Source organism: Lissotriton helveticus, chromosome 5_1 (genome assembly GCF_964261635.1).
Source record: "Lissotriton helveticus chromosome 5_1, aLisHel1.1, whole genome shotgun sequence".
NCBI classification, from domain to species: domain Eukaryota; kingdom Metazoa; phylum Chordata; class Amphibia; order Caudata; family Salamandridae; genus Lissotriton; species Lissotriton helveticus.
The window spans coordinates 1,015,076,136-1,015,099,658 of record NC_136065.1 but is presented as its reverse complement, the minus strand read 5'-3'; the positions used below and the strand labels follow the sequence as shown (position 1 = coordinate 1,015,099,658).

Genomic DNA, 23,523 nt, shown 5'->3' with positions numbered 1-23,523 from the left:
GGCAGTTGTGAACAAAGATGAGGCTTACCCAGTAGCGAGGCATGTCAATCTCTGCCATAAAGGGGATGTCAACTGCTTGAAATATTTTGCTATTGACATGGTGGAGCCTTTGCGTAGAGGGGGTAATAGGGAAGCCCGTCTGCGCGTACTAGAAACCCGGTACATCCTTGAATTAGATACTAAGGCTCCGAATGGACTGAATGCAACAGAAGATTTGTATACTTGCTTGCACATTGAGTCTTGAAATTGTTGAGTGAAAAATGAGACGCAAGACATCTGAATAGGCTATTCTTAAATTAATTTTTTACTGATTTTTGCCGGATTTTAAGATTATATAATATATCAAACACAGTTGGGATATCACACATTTCTTTTTAAGAGTGCTGGTGTCAACATGAATACCCAAGCAGTATAGATGCAGTGGTCCAGATGAAATTTTTAACCAATGCCCACTTGGGCAGTATTAATCAAACCCCTTCTGTTGTAAATTTTGCACAAAGCATTTTATACGTCTGCTCAATATTGCACTGAATGTGACTGTACATATTTTATCCACTGTGATTATTTGTACATAGTAATATTGGCGATTTTTGCACACTTGTAAATATTGTTCCATCATATTTATTGCGCAAATTTGCACATTTGACAGTATTGTTTGTCGCTCATTAATTGTGACAATTGGGGGTGTATAAAAAGCAAAAGTATTGGTTACTTAGTCTGGTCCAGGCTGAAGTATTTTCTCTATTTCTATAGGCTTGGGACCATGTGACCAGACCGGCACTACAAATCACAGGGTGTAATTTGACCACGTCATGTGATCAAGGGCTCCAGGGCCCGAAACGCGTCATGGCGATCGTGAGGGTGCACAGTGTGAAATAAAGACGCTTGAAATATTCTCATTGGGTCCGTCTTCGTTATTTGGCTCCTACTGAATACTGAAGTTCCAGTCATATATATATATATATATATATATATATATATATATATATATATAAAAAATAAATATATATATATATATATATATATATATATGAGCTTTGTGCAAACAGGTTGTGAGGATGGCCATTGTGTTGATTTTTAAACAACGAGCGAGAGCAATACTGTTAAAAGCGTCCCTTGCGTTTCAGCAGCACCGGAAGCAGAACCCTTGGAATGTAACGCTTATGATGTCACAAACCCTGCAATGCGACGTCACGAGGCCCGAGTCCATGCAGAGGGGAGGCACCACGGTAGCACAGAGAGAAGGAGAGACCACTGCCGGGGATACTTCAGGCGGCATGAGGTTCAGGGTCGTAGCCAGTCATTTTAATGACATTAGATAGATCTCGGCAAGAAATCTGATCGTGTTCACGTCTTGCCCTGCTCCCCCTCTCAACATGGAAAGAATAGTATCGACCAGAAAGGTGATGTATGATGACGTGTTGAGTGACCACTATTATGACGTACCCCTGCTACGGAAGCCTGGTAACCAGGGAGCTGGTGCATAGCGCCGAAAGACGCCGGGCAAGTGACACCACAACTGGTGACTGGAGCTGGGTACACCGAGAGGCTGGAACCGTAAATGTGGGGCAAGCCCCAACGAGGAAGGGACAGGGGCTGGGATCAAGGTGAGTGAATAAACCAAATGAAAACGGAACAAAAAAAAAACGTAACACACTGAAAGCTAAATTCGAAACCAAACTGAAAACTGACTTGAAATCCCCTTTGAACATAATCCTTAATTTGTTCACCCCTATGATTCCAATTCACTGCACACCCCCTCTAATCCAGTCGTTCCCATTTCAACCTAATCCTTCTCTTTACCTAGCTATCACCTTTCATTAATTCCCCCCACTTCCTTCCCCCTTTGCTTCCCTTCTCTCAACCCTACAGCTGCTCTGTTCTCCTTCCTTTCCCTTCCTTACTAACCGACGCACATTCCCCCAAGCCTCCCTCCACTCTTTTATAGCATTTCATTCCGTTTCAATCTCTCTTTCCTTCGATTCACGTTTCTTTACTTTCCATCCGCTCCTGTCACATGAAGTTCAGTCACCTGCTCCTTTGTCCCTTCTTCCACCTTCCCTGACCTATTCCCGCCACTCTCCTTCCTTCACACATTCCTCTTCCACTCTCCTCCCATTCGTCCCCTACCACTTCCCTTATCTTTCTATCGTATTCCCTGCCCTCTTCTGTTTCATCCCTGCCCTTTCCATGGCTAACCCATTTTAACTCCCACTCCATTTATTATGAATTCCTTCCTTTCCTTCCGTTCTCAGACCCTCTCCTTCCTACTCCACCATATTGACTATTTTAATCACCTTCTCTACCCTTTACATTTCCTCTCCCATTCGGTTACTTCCCTTCACTCCCCTAACTGTCTGTTGTTTCCTGGCCTTTATTCCTTCTTTCATTCAATCTCTCTCGTCTCCACATTTTAATCCTCCTTACCATGTCTCCCTATACGTCCATTCCTTCCCCTTCCTATGTCCTTTCTCATCTCTGCCCTTCTCATTCATTTATTTCCAGACACACCCCTTGTCCTCTCTTTTCCCTTTCCCCTGCATAACATTTCCTCCCCTTCCCTATCCAACCAGCCATTCAATTTGATCCCTTCCATTAATTTCGTTATTCATTCTTCAACTGTCCTCATTCTTCAATTCTGTCCCATTTCTTCCCCTTACCTCCCCACCCCTTACTCTTGTCTAGACATCCAGTGCTCTGTTCCCTTCCCCACCTTTATTTTCCTACCCTCTTCTTTCCTAATCATTTCCCGTTCTTTCCTACCCAGTGGCGGCTGGTGAACTTTGAAAGTGGTGCTGCATAGAAACTTGGCCTGTGGTAGAGTTACTGTGAGTCTACCTGTTTGTATTGGTTAGTGTTTCAGTGTGAATTTCCGTATCTATGTGTTTGTGTGTGGCTATGTATGTTTCTGTTGGTTGTTTGTGTCATTGTGTTTTTGAGGCTTTGAATCTGTTTCTGCATAAATGGGTGTTTCTATTTCTCCGCATTTTGGTGGATATCATTCTGTGTTAATATCTGTGAGTCTAGACTTGAGTTTCTTTTCGTGCAAATAAACTAAATTCTTAGGTTACAGTGAAGGTTTTTTTATTTTTAAAAAGACACAAACTAATTTTCCACGAAATATCCAAAGCAGATGTTGGTCTTCGGTAGGCTAAAAAGCATGCTGAACACTTTCAGAATGACTATGCATGTCCATTTCATAGCCTGTTTCGAGTAGGAAGCATTACAAAGATTTAAAAAAATATTTTATATTTAGTGGATCTAAATATAAAAAGCTTATTTTTAGCAAGATGAGTTGATTATTTTCAGTAACAACCCTGTGTGTCTGAAAGAATTCTTACGTACTCACAAGTGTCCTTTCAAGCAGCACATTAGGGCTGCACACTTGAGCCCTCAAAGAAAGGGCCGCTACGGTGGAGTTCCACGCCTCCACGTAGCCCGGGGTTTCCTGTTCCTGGCTCCTCCCCCTCACCTCGAGACTGATGGCGACTGCTGATGGCGACTGCTGCGGGTTGGCGGATTGACCGCTGCTGGATGTGCGCTTGCTGAATCGGCGTTGAATCCCCGTTGTTCCCATCGGTAGCCGGTAGCCGCGCTGACAGGGAGATCGACTGATACTGAGCCTGTTCTACATAGAGATGTGAGGTGAGCGGCTCAGCGTTTCAAAACGGACTTTGGATACATTGTATCAGGGCAGGATCGAAGAAACTCCCATTGCTGACAACGCTGAGAATGAGTGTATCTCCTGCTTCTTCTTTTGCTTTTCGTATCCTCTGCATACTGTCTGCATGCCGGCGCTTGAACTAGCTCTATTGTCGCGTTGAGAGTCTCCCCCTGCTGCCGAAGCTGCATATAATCAGACAGTATTTTGGGTGAACTCCAAGGCCCACATGCATCAAGCATTTTTGCAGTCGCAGACGGTGCGATTCCTTAAAATCGGCCGTTTGCGAATGCAAAAGTGCTTGTTGGGATGCATCATGCCATTTTAGAAGTCGCATCTTTTTTACGATTTCTAAAATTGCATTAGCATTTAAGAAATCGCAATTGTGCGATTTCTTAAATGCTATGCATCATTATAGAAAAATATGCTTTTTTTTAAATTGGAAGTGCAAATTACCACGAAGTTCAACTTCGTGGTAAATTGCGAAATTGATTAAATATGCACAAAAATGCATTTTTTAAACTGTAAAGTTACACACACACATGTCCTTAGGACATGTGTGTATGTAACTTATGCTGAAAAGTACATTTCAGGGGTGCATGGGGGGGTCCTTTGGACCCCCCCCTGCACCCATGAAATTTTCTAAGTGCCACTCGCAATTTCCATTGACTCCTATGGGCCTTTTGGCCCATAGGAATCAATGGGAATTGCGAAAATTAAGTTAAGAAATCGGTATTTCTTTGGGATTCGGTAAAAAATGCGATTTTTACCGAATCCCACAAGAATACCGAAAATATTGATGCATATCATTTTGCATTTCTTAATTTGCGATTCCTTATTTTTCGCAAATTAAGAAATGCAAAAAGACACAATGATGCATGTGGGCCCAAGTTCCTTGTGGCTGTCCTTGTGATCTTCGTAGCAGATTTATAGCAGATAAATACCACTAATCCAATAATCCACCTTTATAGAACCCTTGAGAGGGCAGCAGCTGGAGGTTAGAAAATCCGGTGAGCGGCATGCCTTTCAACGGACTTGTGATACACTGCATACAAACAGGCAGGCAGCGGCAGCGGCTGTAGTTGGGGTCAACTATAAGTTCCTGCACTCCTTGCGGCCTTCACAGCAGACAAGCCCTGAGAGAGACTGAGACTAGGCTTGAGCCCGAGACTGAGCTTGTTTCACCTGGAGATGTGAGGTGTGCGGCTCCCCACTCTAAACGGACTTGGGACACACTGTATTAGTGTGGGACTGAAGGAACTGCTATTGCTGACAACGCTCGCAGTGTGTGCCTCTTGCCTGCTTCTTCTTCTACTTTTTGTACTGTCTGCATACTGTCCGCATACAGTCCCTGGAGTCTGCTCTTTTGCCGCGCTGAGACTTTCCCCTGCCGCTGAAGCTGCATACAACCAGGCAACGGCCGCAGTTTGGGTTAACTACAAGTTCCAGCATCCCTTGCGGCACTAGCAGCGGACAGGCGCTGAGAGAGCAGCAGTTGGGGGTTATAAATCTGGACTTTCCATTATCACCATTCAACGGATATACTCTCAAAAATTAAAATAGGGGGAGGAGCTTGGCGGGCATCCGTGATGGCCGCGTGAGCACAGCGCTCTCCGGACCCCCGCCACTCCCGGCATGATATCCTGAACATATCCTGATTTCTCACAAGGATTAATGGAGAGGAACCTGGGCTGATCTTAATATTGTTTTCGGATTTTGAATTGGACAAGGGGCACCGAAGCTACATCGACTCGAGCTCTCGGGGCCCGCCTTGGTGGCGCGCCCGGGCCTTGGTGGGGCTCTGTTGCCGTGTCGGAGTTGAACAACAGCGGCAGGGGGACTCGACTCATGGGTCCCCCTCTTAACTTTCGGTTTCGATTCTGACTCAGGCTCTGTCTTCCAACGGAGGTGTCTGGCCGGTACTGAGTCCAGCGGCGCGAGATCGCAGTTGAGCCTTTTGTCTGCTTCGTGTCCCTCTGGGCCGTCTCGCACCTCGTCTTGCCCTCGCTGCTGACTTCTGGCTCCGGCGCCCTGTCTTCCTGTGGCCCTTTTCACCAGGTCGCGTGGGTCCCGTGGGGACGCGGTCTCCGATATGACTGGCAGGGGGGACCAGGAGCGGCGGAAGACCAAGACGCCCCTTCGCGGGGGCCCGGTCAAGTCTAATATCATGGACCGGTACACACAGTCGAAGGTGTCCCCCGGTGCCGCCTTGTCTGGCCAGAGTGCAGTGGGGCACTTTTCGGAGGCTTCGGCGGAGCCGTCCCTGCAGGACATCATGGGCGCCATCTCAGGTATGAGAGAAACCATCGGCCAACAGTATGAAGCTCTGGCCCACAAAATTGACACTGTGGCTATTGATGTGAACCTGATTCGGGCCGACTTATCTAAAACCAATGAGAAGGTGAAGTCATTGGACCTCAAGTCATCTAGCCTCACGGCCGACGTCTCGGAGATACAGACGGAGATCGGAAACCTCAGAAAGGTGAACGATTTCATGACTCAGCGCTTGGAGGATTTTGAAAACAGGGCACGGCGTTGTAATGTCCGTGTTATTGGTGTCCCGGAAAATCCTGATCCGCATTCTGTTGATCTCCTGGTTGAGGACTTGATACAAAACTACCTTTCTCCATCCGGATTGAGCAAATTCTTTGCGGTGGAACGTGCCCATCGTGTTCCCGGTGGCCAGGGCAAGCCGGGTGCCCCGCCGAGGCCCATTGTCGCAAAACTTTTTTACTATAGGGACCGAGACGCTATCCTGCAGGCCTCGAGAGCTAAGGGCCCGGTGGCCTTCGAAAATGCCACAGTGAACTTCTATCCGGACTTCTCACAGCTGGTGCAGAGGCAGCGAATGGGCTTCCGTGGAGTCAAGAAGCGTCTTCGGGACCTGGGTCTGCGATACGCCATGCTTTTTCCTACCAGGCTGCGAGTGGAGTACAATGAACTGACCCTTTTCTTTGATCGACCTGATTCGGTAAATGACTGGCTGTACTCTCTGCCGGACCGGCCTAATTTCGCTGATCCCACCGAGCACCCGGGTGGTGCCGAGGGTGGCGTGGAGAGTTGAACTTGTTATTTGGGCCCCGGTTTCCGTATTATGTAATTTCTTCTTGGGTTCTGTATTTGAGTGATTTGTTTTCTGTGTACTCTCTTCTCCCCTTATTTTTGTCGGGGTGGCGGGTGGGACAGGGCCTTTTCCTCCTATGGGGTCTTTTTGTAGAATGGGGGTTTCTGGGCGACAGGCACACTGCATGTTGGGGTGGCTTTTTTGTCTATTGCAGGGGTGCAGGGCGGGGGGTGTTTCCTGGGGTGTTGGGGGGGGGGGGTTGTTGGGGCGTTTGTAGTTTGTGTTTTGTTTTTTCAAGGCGATTCTATTTTGCTATTTGTACTTTCAGTGTCATGCTCATTGGCGGGTGGTTTCTGCATTACTTCGTGGGATGGGGTAGCGGGTTGAGGTTTATTTCATGGAATGTCAATGGTCAAGGGGATCGTATAAAGCGAGGGGTGGTGTTGCGATGCCTGCGACGTTTGTCTCCCGATATTGTCTTTCTGCAGGAGACACACCTAGTGGGCAACACTTGTCGTGCGATGAATAGGTGGGGCTATCGTCATGTTGCGCACTCAGGGTTTACAACGGGTTCTAGGGGGGTGGGCATCCTTGTCCGGGCTTCTCTTCCCCTTGCAATAGATGATGTGATCCTCGATGATCGGGGCGCTATGCCGTCCTCGTGGGACGATATGAGGGCAAGACCCTTTCCCTGTTCGCTGTCTATGTGCCCCCTGGCCTGCAGACCTCCACCTTCTCTGATTTGGGCCGAGTTTTGTTGGGACTCCCTGATGGTGCTCTTTTCATGGCTGGTGACTTTAATTCTGTTCTCTCTGGTCAGAGTGATCGTTACCCCCCTAGGGATATTCCTTCGACCCATTTATGGCTGGGTGGCTTTTTGGATACCTTTGGTTTGGTGGACTGCTGGAGACTCATGCACCCCACTCAACTTCAGTATACTTTCCACTCTGGGGCCCATGGGAGTTTGTCTAGATTAGATTACTTCCTCATGCCAGCTGAACAGTCGTCGGCTGTCCGGGAGATTAGGCACCTCCCCCGGGGCATCTCGGACCATTCTCCGCTCTGGCTCTGGTTCGATGTGGGGGTGGAGGCGGTGGGCCGGGTGGCTCCTATCAACCCTTGGTAACTGGCCTCCCCTGAGACCCGTGGTCAATTGATTACGTCCCTGGACAATTACTTTTTGGATAACGAGGGGTCTGTCTCTTCTGCTGTGTCCCTATGGGAGGCTTTTAAGACAGTAATTCATGGGCAGGCTCTGTCCCTTATTGCTGAAACCAAAAAGGCAAGGAATCGGGAGGTGGTGGATCTTGAGATGGAAATACTTGATATGGAAGCTGACCTGGAATCGGGTGTCACTCGTGCCAAACTCCATGCCCTGGGTCTGAAGCAATTTGCCTATAAGTCTCTGGTCACAGATGCGGCCAAAATGATGTTTAGGGAGCAACAGGGTCGTCTGTATGATGTTGGGGACAAAGCGGGTAAGTTACTTGCCTGGTTGGACAAGAAAGAGAGGGCGAATCGAGTGGTGCCTGTGATTCAGACTTTGAATGGTGTGCGGGTGACGGACCCGGTTGGAATAGTGGAATGTTTTGCGGACTACTTTCGTGCGGTTTACTCCTCAGTGTCGGTAAGGGACGAAGACGACTCTCGCCTCTTGCTGCGCGACATAGCTTTGCCCTGCCTCTCCGACTTGGAGCGGTCCTCCATGGAGGCCCCGTTCTCTACGGACGAAATCGCGACTGCTATTCGCTCTCTCCGTTCGGGCAAGGCTTTGGGCCCGAACGGTTTGCCAATCGAGTTATACAAACTGCGCCCTGATCGGATTGCGCCCTATCTTCGAACAATGTTTTCGGAGTCCCGTGAGCGGGGTGCTCTCCCTTATGACCAGCGTCTGGCCACGATTGTGGTAATTCCTAAAGATGGTAAGCCCCGGGATCTTTGTTCGTCATATAGACCCATCTCCCTGTTAAATGTCGAGCCTAAGGTTCTTGCCAAGGTCCTGGCTACTCGCCTCCTAACGGTCATTAGTGACTTGATTCATCCGGACCAATCCGGATTTATCCCGCACCGTAACACAGCTCTTAATCTGCGTCGCCTTCATGGAGCCATCGCGAGGGCGGGGCTTCTGACGGAGCCGGCCATTTTGGCTTCATTGGATGCCTCGATGGCCTTCGACACGATAGAGTGGCCCTACCTTTGGGCGGCTCTTGAGAAGTTTGGTTTTGGCCCGGGGTTCATCGGGTGGGTGAAGCTGCTGTATACCGACCCCCTGGCACAGGTCGTGGTTAACGGTAGAGTGTCGGCTCCCTTTCCCCTTGGTAGGGGGACCAGACAGGGGTGCCCCTTGTCTCCACTACTTTTTGCTCTCGCGTTAGAGCCGCTAGCTGCGTGGATTCGCTGGGAACCTTCTCTCAAGGGTATACGTTGGTCCCCAGATTTTGAGGACCGTGTTTCGCTTTATGCGGACGACATTCTTCTTTATCTTACTTCCCCGCGTAAATCTTTGAATGTCCTGTTTGACGTTCTCGCCTCGTTTGGTAAGAATTCTGGTTTGATTATAAACTGGGCTAAATCCTGCATCTATGCTATTTCGGGTGATCTGCCCCCGTTGCCGAATAGATTTCCCATCCAGGTTGTTCAGTCCGGCTTCAAATACTTGGGGGTTTTTATTACATTGGATTCGTCGCTCAGATTTGAACGTAATCTCCTTCCCCCGTTTCATAGATTGAGGCTGGACGTGGCTCGCTGGCGTAAATTACCCTTGTCTCCGCTGGGCAGGGCCGCCCTTTTCAAGATGATGTCCTTGCCGCGATTCCTTTACGCGCTCCAGAATTGCTATGACGATATCCCCGCTACTTATTTCCGTGAGGTCGAGAGTCTACAAAGGCAACTGATTTGGGACGGGCGCCCACGTATTGCACTTGCGAAGCTCACCATCCCTTGGTATGACGGGGGCATAGCACTTCCTGATATCAGGAGATATTATTGGGCTACGCAACTGTCTGCCATTAACCATTCGATGTATTCCCCGGGTCCGGATCCGGCTTTTGAAATGGACAGACTTCAACTACCGGGTGGTGACTTTAATAGAGCGCTTTACTCTAGGTCGTCTGGGCTCCACCTTACGGGACCGACTAGAATCGCGGTTCGTGTGTGGCGCGCTGCGAATGTGAGCTTAGGGTGGGATGAACGATTGACGCTGGTGACTCCGCTTTTCGCGTCTGAGCTTTTGGGATGTCTGTGGACAACGAAGGGGTTTGACCGCTGGGACATGATTGGGATCTGTAGAGTGGGTGACGTGTGTGCGAATGGAACGGTAAAGTCCTTCGAGGCCCTTCGGAATGATTATGACCTGAGTGATAGGGAATTTTTTAGATATTTACAGGTCCGTCATGCCCTCACTTCTGTTCTGCCTTCCGGTACCGTGGTCCCCGAGTCCTCCCCCCTCGAAGATCGTATCCTGGACGGCCATATCCCTGATAGCACTATCTCCTTGATTTATAAGAAGCTTATTCACAATCGCACAGACTTGCTCGTTCGACTTCGGGAGGCATGGGTCGGCGACGGGCTGGAATTGGATGACGAGGATTGGCAATTGGCGCTATCTTCTCCGAAGGAGGTCGCCATTCCGGCCCGTCTCCGTCTTGTTCAGCTCAAGATCCTCCACCGGGTGTATGTTACTGGTCCTCGTTTGGTTGTGATGGGTTTTTCCCCGGATGGCCTCTGCAAGCATGGGTGTGGGATGAGTGCCACGTTTCTCCACATTCTTTGGGAGTGTCCGAGGGTGGCTGCCTATTGGACGGGGGTACTTGCGGTGATGGCTGCTGTGACTGGAATTGCCCTGGTGCCGGAGGCAAGGAGATGTTTGTTGAATGTTTGGGAACCTACCGATTGTTCTGTGGCCCAAACCAGGTGGGCGACCCTGGGGTATATGGTGGCGAAACGGGACATAGCGCAACTTTGGGGCTCGCACAGGCCCCCCACTGTCTCCGTGTGGGAAGAAAACATGGACTGGTCTATGTTCCGTGAAAAGACTGTCTACACAGCCAGGGGCAGACCTAGGGCATGGACGAAGATCTGGTGTCAGTGGAATGCCTATCGCGGGGATATTTGTGTTCCTCCCCTGGTGGAGGCCCCTGATGTTCCCTTGTCACCCTAGGTTGGCGTTCCTGAACTTTTGTATATTGTCCTTTGGTTTGCTGTATTTGTGCTCCTCCCCTGGTGGAGGCCCCTGATATTCCCTTGTCACCCTAGATTGGCGTTCCTGAACTTTTGTATATTGTCCTTTGGTTTGATTGACCTCCCCGCTGTCCCCCCGCCTTGACTTAGCCTACTGATTGTGACTTTGTATTGCTGCTTAGTGACGTTTCCCCCCCCTCCAGGGCTGACTCTCTGTGTATAACTCCTTCGCCTTGTTTTTGTTGTTTGTTGTTTTTCAAAATAAGAAAAATGTTTTATCCTGTTCCGTATTGTGGGCGACATTTTCTATCCGGATTGTGCCTGGCCGCCAGAGTGGCGACCACTGTTTTATACCGTGTTATGCTCCGATTTTAGTGGCCAGCCCGTGTGGTTGTAGGCCCATCTCTGTACACATGATTTTGTTGCTCAATAAAAGTTTTTAACCCAAAAAATAAAAAAAATAAAAATATTAAAATAAACAAAAATATATTTCGATTCTTTCTTGATCATCTATTTAGCGCACAAGCAGTTCGGTGATGGGGAAACAATTAACTGCACGCACAAAGGCGCGAATCCGCCGCCAGCAAATAAAAGATGATGCTGATATCACAAAAAATACAGACACAGGAGCTGATATCTCTGAAAATTCTGGGGAAGAGGAGAAGGAGTCTCCGGATACTGTCTCCACCCTCTTGACTCAATCTAATCCAGGGAACAATTCGGCGCCAGAGCTATTTGCGGTGGCTAACAACAATCATGGAACTACGCTGACAGAGTTGACTGAACCTCCTCCTCAAATTGACGCACAGATATCTAAAGTGGTGATGATTCCGGTAGCCCCTAAAACTCCTAAACAATTTCCCTTATTTGAGAGAAAATCCATTATTCCAACGTCTTTTACTCTTGTACCGTCTGATTCTGGCATGACTTCTAGTTCCTTTCCGGAGATTCCTGTTGTGGGGGCCGCTGGAGCTCCCACACTTGTCTCCAAGACCTCGGGTCTGGTACCCAGTCCTGTCGATTTTAAAGGAAATGGAAAAGAACAAAGGAATTCAAGTCACCGCAATGTCCCATATTGATCTTGCATCCTCTCCTCTGACTGAATCTCATAGTCCGATCTTAGGGATGGAAACCCAAACCACAGGAGAGTTTCAGATCTCGGTCAAAGACATGCTAAATATGATAATAGGTGAGGTGAGGGAAATGAAGCAATTTCAAAGGACGGAACTTGCTGTTATTAATGAACGCTTAGGCAAAATTGAAGAATCTATGTATTCCCTCCCCGCCCGTATGCAAGAAGCCGAAACCAGGATATCGGGCTTAGAAGATCACATGACTGAAGTGAAAAATGAGGTTAAAACCCTTTCTACAAACTCAAAATCACTTGAATCCAAGCTTGACGACTTGGAAAACTATAATAGGAGATCGAATCTCAGAATTGTTGGAGTTCCCGAGAAAATTGAGGGATCAGATATGAAACAATGGATCACCTCCTTCTTTCTTCATGAGGTTATACCGGAATACAAAGGAGATCTAACGATTACTCGTGCTCACCGAGTTCCAGCGCAGCCCCTCTCAAATTCTACACTTCCTCGAACTATTCTGGTGAATTTTGCGGATGTTCGTGTGAAAGAGATAATTCTTTCTAAAGCCTTTAAACAAAGGCAATTTGCAGCTAATGCTACCACTAAATGCAGGATTTCTTCAGATATGTCCGCTGCCGCAGCCAGGAGGAGGAAGGAATTTGTAAAGATCCTTCAACTTTTTAAAGATAAGGGCGCTCAAGCTATGATTGCCCAGCAATCAAAGTTAAAAGTTCTTGTTAAAGGCAAATTTCATATGCTGACTGATATAGACGAGGTACAAAAGGGGGTGGTGATGGACGGAGCATCAGAACCAATCAAACACTCACACCCAGTCAAAAGATCTGGGTTTGATCCATCACCGTTCTTTAGCCCACTCTCCCACCCCAGTTCAGACATGGCTATATGCAAATCAGTCTGACCCTGTGCCTCATGGGAACAGTCCAGCCCGAACTGCCAAGCCATGCCTTCCCTGGACCGGAAACAAGCTTCCCTTCCCTGGACCGGAAACAAGCTTCCGAGGACCGGTTTCTGGCATTCCAGCCGTCTTCAGCCCAGCTGGGTTTGATCCAGATCTTTTGACTGGGTGTGAGTGTTTGATTGGTTCAGATGCTCTGTCCATCCCCCTTTTGTACCGCTTTGGCCGCCATAAGTGTGGCAGGGTATGCTCAGACGTGAGTCCCTTGCTCACTTTGCCACTGGATTCAAGCAAGCCGGGCTGAAGACGGCTGGAATGCCAGAAACCGGTCCTCGGAAGCTTGTTTCCGGTCCAGGGAAGGTATGGCTTGGCAGTTCGGGCTGGACTGTTCCCATGAGGCACAGGGTCAGACTGATTTGCATATAGCCATGTCTGAACTGGGGTGGCAGAGTGGGCTAAAGAACGATGATGGATCAAACCCAGATCTTTTGACTGGGTGTGAGTGCTTGATTGGTTCAGATGCTCCGTCCATCACCACCCCCTTTTGTACCGCTTTGGCCGCCATAAGTGTGGCAGGGTATGCTCAGACGTGAGTCCCTTGCTCACTTTGCCACTGGATTCAAGCAAGCCGGGCTGAAGACGGCTGGAATGCCAGAAACCGGTCCTCGGAGGCTTGTTTCCGGTCCAGGGAAGGCATGGCTTGGCAGTTCGGGCTGGACTGCTCCCATGAGGCACAGGGTCAGACTGATTTGCATATAGCCATGTCTGAACTGGGGTGGCAGAGTGGGCTAAAGAACGGTGATGGATCAAACCCAGATCTTTTGACTGGGTGTGAGTGTTTGATTGGTTCAGATGCTCCGTCCATCACCACCCCCTTTTAGACTGATATAGACGAAGCACAAGCATTGCTTCGTAAGATCTCACAAGATTAGTGAGACTTGCCGTATTTTGATTAAATTTTTTTTTTTTTTTGAAGTTCAACAAAAGCTTTATTTGTATAGAGTTGCACACATGTACACAGCCAGTGGCCTACAACCCTGGGGCCGGCCGCAGTTGATAAGTAAACAGGATTATCCTCTCCACAGCCATTCAGCCGACAACCCGGGGGTCCGGCGGCATAGTCTGTAACAGCGATGTGGTCGTGTAATGTGCGAAACATTTTCCTTTGTTCATGTCGTGTATGGTCGACTTCATATTTGTACATTTTTGCATGTAGACGAAAATTCAACATAACAGTAACTATAAGACATACCAGGATAATACAGCACTCTGTCGCCACCCTTGTACTACATATCTGTAATTTTGCCGTAGTGAGGTCTACTCTATTCAGTTGTGCTTAGAGCGGTCTGTTTCTGTGGTGTCATATCAACCCCTAGTTTTCTACAACCTGTTGTACAGCATCCTCTTCCACATCAAGTGTGAGTAAATAGTCTGACAGATAGCACCAATAGTTTTTGGGCCGTGCCCTGCTGGGTAAGTCTTCTTCATACGTGAGCAAATTGTCTCTGCAATATGTCATGTCATTAATCCAGGCCTTGAGGTTCGGTACAGTGGTTCCCTCCCAGCATCTGGAGATCTGCCTCTTAGCTAGTAGTAGTGCTACAGCACAGAACTTGCGTCTCCCCGCTTTCACATTGGATAACAGACCCAGCAAGCATACTTTCGCTATACACCCTATGTCAATCCCCACCATTTTACTAAGCAGATCCGTGACCGCTTTCCAATATGCCTGTATTTTGGGGCAATACCATGCGAGGTGTACAAAGTCCGCCTCGCCATATCCACAACGTTTGCACCGGGCATCCTCACGCAACCCAAATTTATGGAGTCTCAGTGGTGTGTGGTATGTTTGGTGTAAATATTTCAAATGCGTGAGTCGGAGGTTTCCATTTGGGGTTAGTAGTTTAAGGATCGTGCAGGCTGTTGACCATTCCTTTTCCGTTAGTGGTTCTGGTAAAAATGCACTCCATCGCTGCAATGCTTTGTCTGAAGTGTGTGGGATTTCGCTTTGAGCCGTTCTATACAGTCTAGAGACCAGATGTGAAGTGTTAGAGGACTCGATAATCAGTTGCAATGTCTGCAGTGTAGGTGGCTCTGCTGGGTAGATCGTGTATAGTTCCCGAATTGCCCTCTGCAGTCTATAATATGTGAAGCGGAAGAGAAGTGTGGGGTTGCTTATATAAGTCAGGTCTTCCATTCTGCTAAAGGTGCCATCATGATAGAGATCCCCAAACTTAGTAATGCCTACAGTCTTCAGTATGGTCATGCCTACCTGTTCTGCCGCCACTGATAGAGTAGGGTGGTGTTGTAGTGGTAGTGCCGGAGCATATAACGGCAGTTTGTGAGCCATTTTCCCTAGTGCCTTCCACGCTCGGTTAGTGGTGTCTATTGTATTTATGTCCCTTGCGTGCAAAGGCGGTCTCTCATGCGTCACAATTGCAGTGAGTGGTACTGGTAGTGCATCCCCTTCCTCAACTGTTACGTGCATCAAGTACGGGGTGGGGTGGTACCAGTGCGCTGCGTATTTGGCTTGCGCGCACAAATAGTAGAGTCTAAAATCTGGCACACAAAAACCGCCCCTGTCGTAGGGTAACGTCAGTGTGCGTAGTTCAATGTGTGCCTGCTTACCTGCCCAGATCAGTTTTAGCACCAAGGATGTTATATATTTGAAGATAGCATTGGGCGGCGTGATCGGTATGTTATTAAATAAATAGAGGAACTTAGGCAGAACATTCATTTTGACTATCGCTATCCTATCCGCAAGGGATAGCGGAAGTTGTATCCATCTGAACACTTTTTCCTCAAGCTCAGTGAGTACTCTACCATAGTTTGTCCTCACCACTTCCTCGGGGTCGCGACTATACCAGATTCCCAAGTATCTTGTAGGGCCGGACTGCCAGTCCAGTGGAAAGTCAGGGACAAAGGGGACGGTGGAGTCAGTAAGGGGAATGATTAGTGATTTCTCCCAATTGATTTGTAACCCGGAGTGGCGGCCAAACTTTACATATTCCCGCAATAATGGGCTAAGGTTTTGTTCAGGATCGCGCACATACAAGAGCATGTCGTCAGCATACAACGAAATGTGTAAGGGTCTACTAGGGGAGTGCAGTGCTGAATGGTTATGGGTCTGCCTAATTATGCATGCAAGGGGCTCTAAGACTAGTGCAAATATCAATGGAGACAGCGTGCATCCCTGTCTCGTCCCCCTAGCAATACTGAAGGAGTCCGAAATGTACCCATTCACTCTCACCCTAGCCTTTGGGTTCGTGTAGAGCAATGTTACCCAGGTTATGAAACGTATCGGGAATCCCATTCTCTGCAAAACCGTTTGGATATAAGACCATTCGATGGAATCGAAGGCTTTAGCCACGTCAAGCATTACCTCCACTGCTTTGGTTTGGGGTGTAAGATAGTGGGACAATGCAAACAACGTTCTGGTGTTGTGAGAAGTGTCTCTGGTAGGGATAAACCCTGTTTGGTCCGGTAGGACCAGATTAGTCATCAGGGGTTGCAGGCGTTCTGCCAACAATTTAGCCAATATCTTTGAGTCCACATTTAAAAGGGACAACAGGAATCGCAGAGGTCCGGTTGTTTACCCGGTTTTAGGAGAGTTACTATCACTGCCTCCCGTAGGGATGGGGGCAGTGTTGCTTGGTCAAAGGCCGCGCCATACATTTCGACCATATGGGGGGCGATCAAGTCTACAAATTTTTTATAAAACTCACATGTGAACCCGTCAGACCCTGGCGCCTTACCATTAGGGAGGGCCAGTAATATTTCGGTCACCTCTTCGACAGTTATGGGTTGCGCTAGGTATTCCCTTTGATGGTCCGATAGCCATCCAATATCTATGTCCTGTAAATAACTCAATGTTTCCTGTGAAGGGGCCGGTTTCTGAGAGGTATAAAGGTCTGAGTATGCCTGAACAAAGCTACGAAGAATATCTTCAGTGCGTGTATGTAATTCACGGCGATCATCACGAATTTGAGTAACAGTCACCTCTTCCCCCACAAATTTTCCGTGCTAATACTCTACCAGGACGCCCTTCCTCACCAAACTGTCGAGCTTGTGGTCGTTTGGTGACATATTTCAATTCATTATCCGCGAATTGTTGGTGTTCTATCAGTGTCTGCTTGATCTCGGCCTGTATCCCTGGTCGCCCCGTACGTTCATATTCACGTTCTAGGGCCGTCAATTTATTCTCCAGTTTGGTGATTTGCGTCCTGATATCTTTTAGGATCCCAGCAGAGGTGCTGATGCATACCCCCCGCAGTGTCACCTTAAATGCTTCCCATACCACACATGGGTCCTCAACTGTACCAACGTTTAACTGAAAGTACTCTTTAATTGCATCTGACACAGTAGTAACATATGTAGGATCTAATAAAGCTCGTGCGTTGAAACGCCAACTGAAGGGAGGAGGTGTATGATGAGGTATATGTAGGGATAGGGCCACTGGATTGTGATCTGATAGCGTGCGAGGGAGTGTGCCGATGTTTGTAGCCCATAACACCGCTCGCTTCGTCTGTCCCCAACCAGAAATCGATCCTGGACCAACTGGCGTGTGCCATGTTGACGTGTGTCGCACCTGGTGTAGTTGGATGTTGTACCCTCCACATGTCTCTAAGTGCCCTGTCCTCCATTATGTCCCCCAATTTTTCCCTGGCCCTCCTATGGGGTTCTATGGATGTAGCTGAACGATCTCCTGTGGTACATAAGGTTACATTAAAATCTCCCCCCCAGATGAGGGTAGTGTCGCTGAATGCTAGTAGGTGATCGCAGATTTCTTGGAAAAATTCCGGGGAGTCAGTATTTGGGACATAGATATTAACTATCGTAATCTGCTGTCCTCTCAATTTCCCCGATAAGATGACATATCTACCATTTTTGTCTACAATCGTGCGTTCAATCCTGTAATCCGTGCCTTTCTTAACCAGTGTCATGACCCCCCTAGAGTACGAGGAGTATGCTGCTGATGTGCATGATTCCGCCCAGCGTGTACCAATAGATCTGCGCAATGCAGGATCTAAATGGGTTTCCTGTAATAGCGCTATATCAATGTGATGTCTGTCGAGACAGGCAATAACTGAACAAACTTTTTTAGGATTTGTGAGGCCTCGTACATTCCATGTCAATAACTTCAAACTATCTCTATTCATTACGTCTGTGTGATGATCTTTATACCAAAACTAGCGGTATCCGATCTTTTCACCCTCAGCACAGTATAGCATAAAAATACAACATTCATTTTCGACCCCTGAGTAGTTCTTCTAAGACAGCGTGCAGCGGTGCGTCTTAATCGTCCCAGTCGTACAGAAAGTAACAAACCCCAACTGTCCCTCGCCCCACCCACTCCAGCAACCCAATCCTGCCGAAGCCATTGTACCCTCAAGAACTTGAATAACAACATAACTTGTCAGGGACCGCCCTAGTAGAGGTCCGCCGAGGGCGCATTACACCATCCTAGCTGAAGGATGGGAGCAGATCTACAATTTTGATAACAGATCACAGCTGGATAACAAGGAATACGAACAGTATCAATCCACCCCGCCACACAGCAAGCCTGCTCAAGTCTCTCATACCCATATACGAAACTTAGGGTACTTTGAAGTAAGGTATAAGACCAACAAAAATTATAAATGACACTTGGGAGATGAACTATTAGCCCATATATCTCTGCATTGCAGACCGTTACGTCAAGGAGGGGGAACCGGGCATCTCCACAGTTAGTTAACGAAACACATTACGTATCTAATTCGTCTCTCAACATTTCGCCACGTTGACCTCCTTGTACAGCGCTATTAAGTGTCACAAGGCCATATGGGCAATGTATGGATATAGGTCAGCAGCTCTCTCTCCAAAAAGAGGATCCGTGACTGGAAACAGTTCACTGTTAAGTATAGTGTAGAGCACAATCTTACCGTCAGTCCTAGTCTGTGTGCCTGTCTTTACGATTCGACTTTTTACCTTTAGTCACCGTCGTCTTAATGAAGTCCATCGCATTTTTGGGCGTTGATAGGAAGACTGGCTTGCCTTCCCACGTTACTTTCAGTCGAGCGGGATGTAACATGGCGTAAGGGATCTGCAGGTCACGCAATTTGGCTTTGACATCGTTGAATTCCTTACGTGCTTGCTGCACTGCAAACGTGAAGTCCGGGTAAAATGGCAGTTTGTTACCTTGGTGTTGGATGTCGCCTTTTTCCCACGCCAACCTCAGGAAAGCATCCCTATCCCTGTAGTTTAGGACTCTCGCTATTATTGGTCTGAGTGGTGCTCCCGGTTTAGGCTGCAGGGCTAGGGACCTGTGTGCCCGTTCGATAATGAAGATGGACGATAGATTATCAGCGCCAAACAAGTCTTTGCACAGTTGCTCCACATATGGCTCCATACGGCCTGTGTTGGTTGATTCCGGCAGACCCGCTATCCGTATGTTGTTCCGTCTCGATCTGGCTTCCAACTCTTCCGACTTGGCCTTTATGACGTTGAGGACCTTCTCCATGCCGGAACATTTAGTTGTCGTGGAGCGCGATTCGTCCTCCACCTCTGATATCCTCTTCTCCGCTGTATCCAGTCTTTCACCTTACTTGTCGAGCTTCGCTGCCATGCTGTCGACTCTACCCGTTAAATGGTCCAGTTTGCCATTAATGTCTTGCAAATTCGTTTGTATAGCTTTCAGGATATTTTCCATTACGCTGCCCTCCTGAGGGTCCATGTCCTGATCCTCGTCCGGCGCTCCATTTTGGCCCCTCGGTGTTTTCCGTGTCTCAAAGTTGAGTTTAGGCTGCCTGTTGTCCGGCTTTCCCATGATGTATGATCCAATGTGTGTTATGGGATCAGCGACTCGATCCACACCACCGCCGCGGTTCCTACACAAAAGTCAGTAGAGCGCCGCCTTAGCCACCTTGTAGCGCAATCAAGATCCCTCAGATGGGGGCCATCATCTTTAAAACCGTGAGCGATGCTTGCGTGTTGTATGCCCGGTGTGGTAAAGCAGAGTGTACCATGAGGGCAGTGGACAAGCCGGGTGAGCGGTAATCTGCCTAGGATCTTGCGACGTGTTGCATTATTCGCCCCAGGGGGGGTCCCGCGTAGATCTGTAGTGGACCCGATATACACTCAATAGGACGTTGCCCGGCTTCCCGCACAATCCCTAGTGGTGTCTTTGTGGCAGCGTCTTGCTCCTTGGGTTGGGTTCAGTCACACAGGTGCGGCTATTTTACGGGCCCAGCCCGTAGTGCTCCCGAGGCTGCGTCCGTGTCTATCTCGTGCTTGGTCTCCTGTGGCGGTCGATGGGACCCTGAGCAGTTTTCGCGCCTTCACAGCCCCATATCGTTTTCCAGCGACGTGCGTTGCAATTAGGCCAAATTCACTGTGTGATGGAGGTGCGACGTTGTACCCGGCAGGGTGCCCTGCACAATTGCATTCCGGTCATCATTTGGGTGTATTTATCGCGCAGTGCACAGCATGGATCGCTGAGCCGGTCAGGGACGCCGCCATCTTGCGCCCGCCAGCGCCGCAGCCAACAGATCGGGACCTTCGCATCACCTGCAGCAGACGAGCGAGCGGTCGGAGCAGTACACGTTAGGTGTCTTCTAGAGGCTTACCGCAGGTGAGGTGGTCAGAGCATTTCCAAGCGGGGACAGGTCGGCCGTGGACTCGCCGTAGGTCTGGACAGCCGCCATCTTGACATTGGGGATTCCGCTCGCATGGAGACTTTTCATAGGCTCCGGTTCTCCACAGGCTTCGTGTGTTTGCACTCCGGCACTTTGCAAACTTTACTTCATTCAGGGCATTAGCGGCGCTGACAGCCTCCAGATTGTCTCTCGCTCGGAGCCTTCCGCTTCTGATCTAGGCGGACAGCGAGCCGTCCGCCATGTTAAGTCTTGCAGTCGGTGCGGACTTCAGGCTGTATCTGGTTCATCTCCGTCTCAGGAGTCTTCTTTCCCGGCTCCGATTGTGCACTGCATGTTCCCATCCACGGCGGGATGATTAATATCGCTCTGTGATCCGTTTTAGCATGTTAGATCGGCAGTAGCATGATCCGCTCGGCGGAGCTGCGAGGTTAGGCAGCCATTCCGCTGTGCGCCCCCTAGCGCCTCTCGTATTTTGATTAATTTCTCTGATTCAGTCTTATGTTTTGCTGGGGGTTTTCTACTCTGACTTAATGATTTTCAAGGTAGTGCTGTAGAGTACTTTCATTCTCTTTTATTTTCTCGGGGGAGGGGGTGGGTGACCAGGATAGGACTCTTAGAGGGGTTAAGAGGCGCAATATCAAGGCGCCTCAATGATTAGGGGCTTTCCTGTACGGCCAGCGTGGAGACAGGGCCATAGGGGTGGGTGTAGCATGGGGGGACCACTGGTGCTGGGGGTGAAAAAGAAAAAATATTGATGTATTTTGGATTTTTTTTTTACTTTTGACTGAAGATTTTTTTCACCTTATATTATTAACAGGAAAAGAACTATCTGGACAGAAAAAGTATATCTTGTTGGAATGGTTACTGGAAGTTTGCATGAATCAGAATCAGAATGTCTATCAATAGGGGGCTTAAAATAATTTCTTTTAACGTCAATGGCCTAAATAATAGGAACAAAATGAGAGCCATCGAATTATGGATTAAAATAGAAAATCCTGCGGTCATCATGCTACAAGAGACTCGTATCCCCGTCGCAAAAAATGATGCTTTTTCTATGTTTAAGACATGGGCCACATTTTGTGGATTTTCGTCCACTACAGTATCTCAACGAGGTGTCGCTCTTTTTTTAAATCGGAATCTGAATGCAGAAATTATGCAGTCAGAGGAGGGTAGCGGAGGCAGGTGGTGTTGGGCTACATGTTCAGTTATGAATAGACATAGGCCGATTACTTTTGTTTCTTTCTATGCTCCGGTGGACGATAACCCACAAGACTATGAGGATTTGTTTCAATCACTGCTTATGGTAGGGGGGATGGTAGATTTTAATATTCTGATGGACACAAAGCTGGATTCCACCACACTTTCTAAAAAACAGCTTAAACCTAAGTCTCATCGATCAATTAATAATAATATGTTTACTTTAGATCTTTGTGATCCATGGCGAGTACAGAACCCACCAAAAAAAGAGTTTACCTGCTGGACGGGCAGGTTCAAATCTTCCTCACGCATTGATTTTTTTCTGGCTTCCGGGCAATTAAAATTTTCCCATCAAAGAATTCTTTATAATGGTTTCTCAGACCACGCAATGCTGATAGCCTAGTTTGTTCTGGGAGAAGACTCTAGAACTTCGAAGCGATGGGTATTTAACAAATTATACCTACAAGATGATGTTTGGGTCACTTTCCTTAAATTAGAAATTTCAGACTTCATAGCTCGTAATTTTGATACCGGCCCTTTACATATCATTTGGGATTCCCTGAAAGCGTTTATCCGTGGTATTGTTATAGGTAAGGACGCAACTGAGTGGTCAAATATTAAGAAAGATAGAAACTTACTACAAGAAAAAAATCAGATTTTAACTCTGAAACGACAAGTTGATTTTTCTAGTCAGGTTCAGAACCAATTGAATGAAGCCAAACGTGAACTTTGCTCTAATTTATTTTCGCAAAGTGAAGCAATTTTTCTCAGACAAACCCAAAAAATTTACAAGGAAAGCAATTTCACAGGAAAACTTCTAGCTTGGCAGGCTAAAGAACAAGCTGCTGCAAACCAGATTCGCTGTTTAAAATGTCCCGTTCAAAATACTGAGATATCACAGCCGGAGGCAATCGGCTCCATAATGTTCTCACACTACCAACAGATTTATAGTAAACATCAAGCTATAGACCATCAAAAGCTCTCTAATTTTCTTGGTAGATACCCAATTCCCTTCCTTTCAAAGATTGAGCAGGAGAAAATGTCGAGTCCATTCACTAAAACGGAACTAGAATTGGTGGTTAAGGATTTACCGCTCTGTAAGGCTTGCGGCCCAGATGGGCTGACCTCTGAATTTTTTAAAGTTTTTTAAAATTCTTTTTCCGACTGGTTATTAAAATTATTAAATTCTATGTTAAATGGTGGTCGAGTTCCAGATTCTTTTCATGAAGGCGTGGTAGTAAGCTTTCTGAAGAAGGGGAAAGACTCTAAAGATCCTCTAAAGATCCTAGTTCATACAGACCGATTACTTTATTAAACTCCGACTATAAAATCACCACTAAACTACTATCTATTCGTTTTAACACCATTGCTGCTGATTTAATACACTCTGATCAAAACGGTTTCATAGCAGGTCGTCAATTAATCACTAACACATACTTTTTGATTGAGGCATTAGATTTTTTTCAGATAAGGAGTATTCCTGCATTAATTCTGTTTTTAGATGCATAAAAAGCTTTTGATTTGGTGGTTTGGAGAACTCTTTTTTTCTATTTTAACGCACCTTAGAATTCCTTTACAGTTTATTACTTTAATTAAAAATGTATACACTGGTGCCAAAGCTAATATCATTATTAATTCCGTCATGGTGGGCTCAGTGGTAGTGCAAAGCGGAACCAGACAAGGATGTCCTCTGTCACCTATTCTTTTTGCTTTTTTTATTGAACCATTGGCCACTGCAATTCGGAACTCCGTGAACATTACTCCTCCGATTACCTCTATGTCCAAAA

The 23,523-nt window shown here is 47.6% G+C and overlaps 1 long non-coding RNA gene across 1 annotated transcript in view; it reads left to right on the top strand.

Moving 5' to 3' along the window:
* Nucleotides 1–1,555: 1,555 nt before the first annotated feature.
* Nucleotides 1,556–23,523, top strand: part of LOC144753473 (uncharacterized) — a 105,036-nt gene continuing 83,068 nt past the window's right edge. The window contains exon 1 of the long non-coding RNA XR_013594375.1: nucleotides 1,556–1,607. This is a non-coding gene — a long non-coding RNA (uncharacterized LOC144753473). The remainder of the gene's footprint in view (nucleotides 1,608–23,523) is intronic.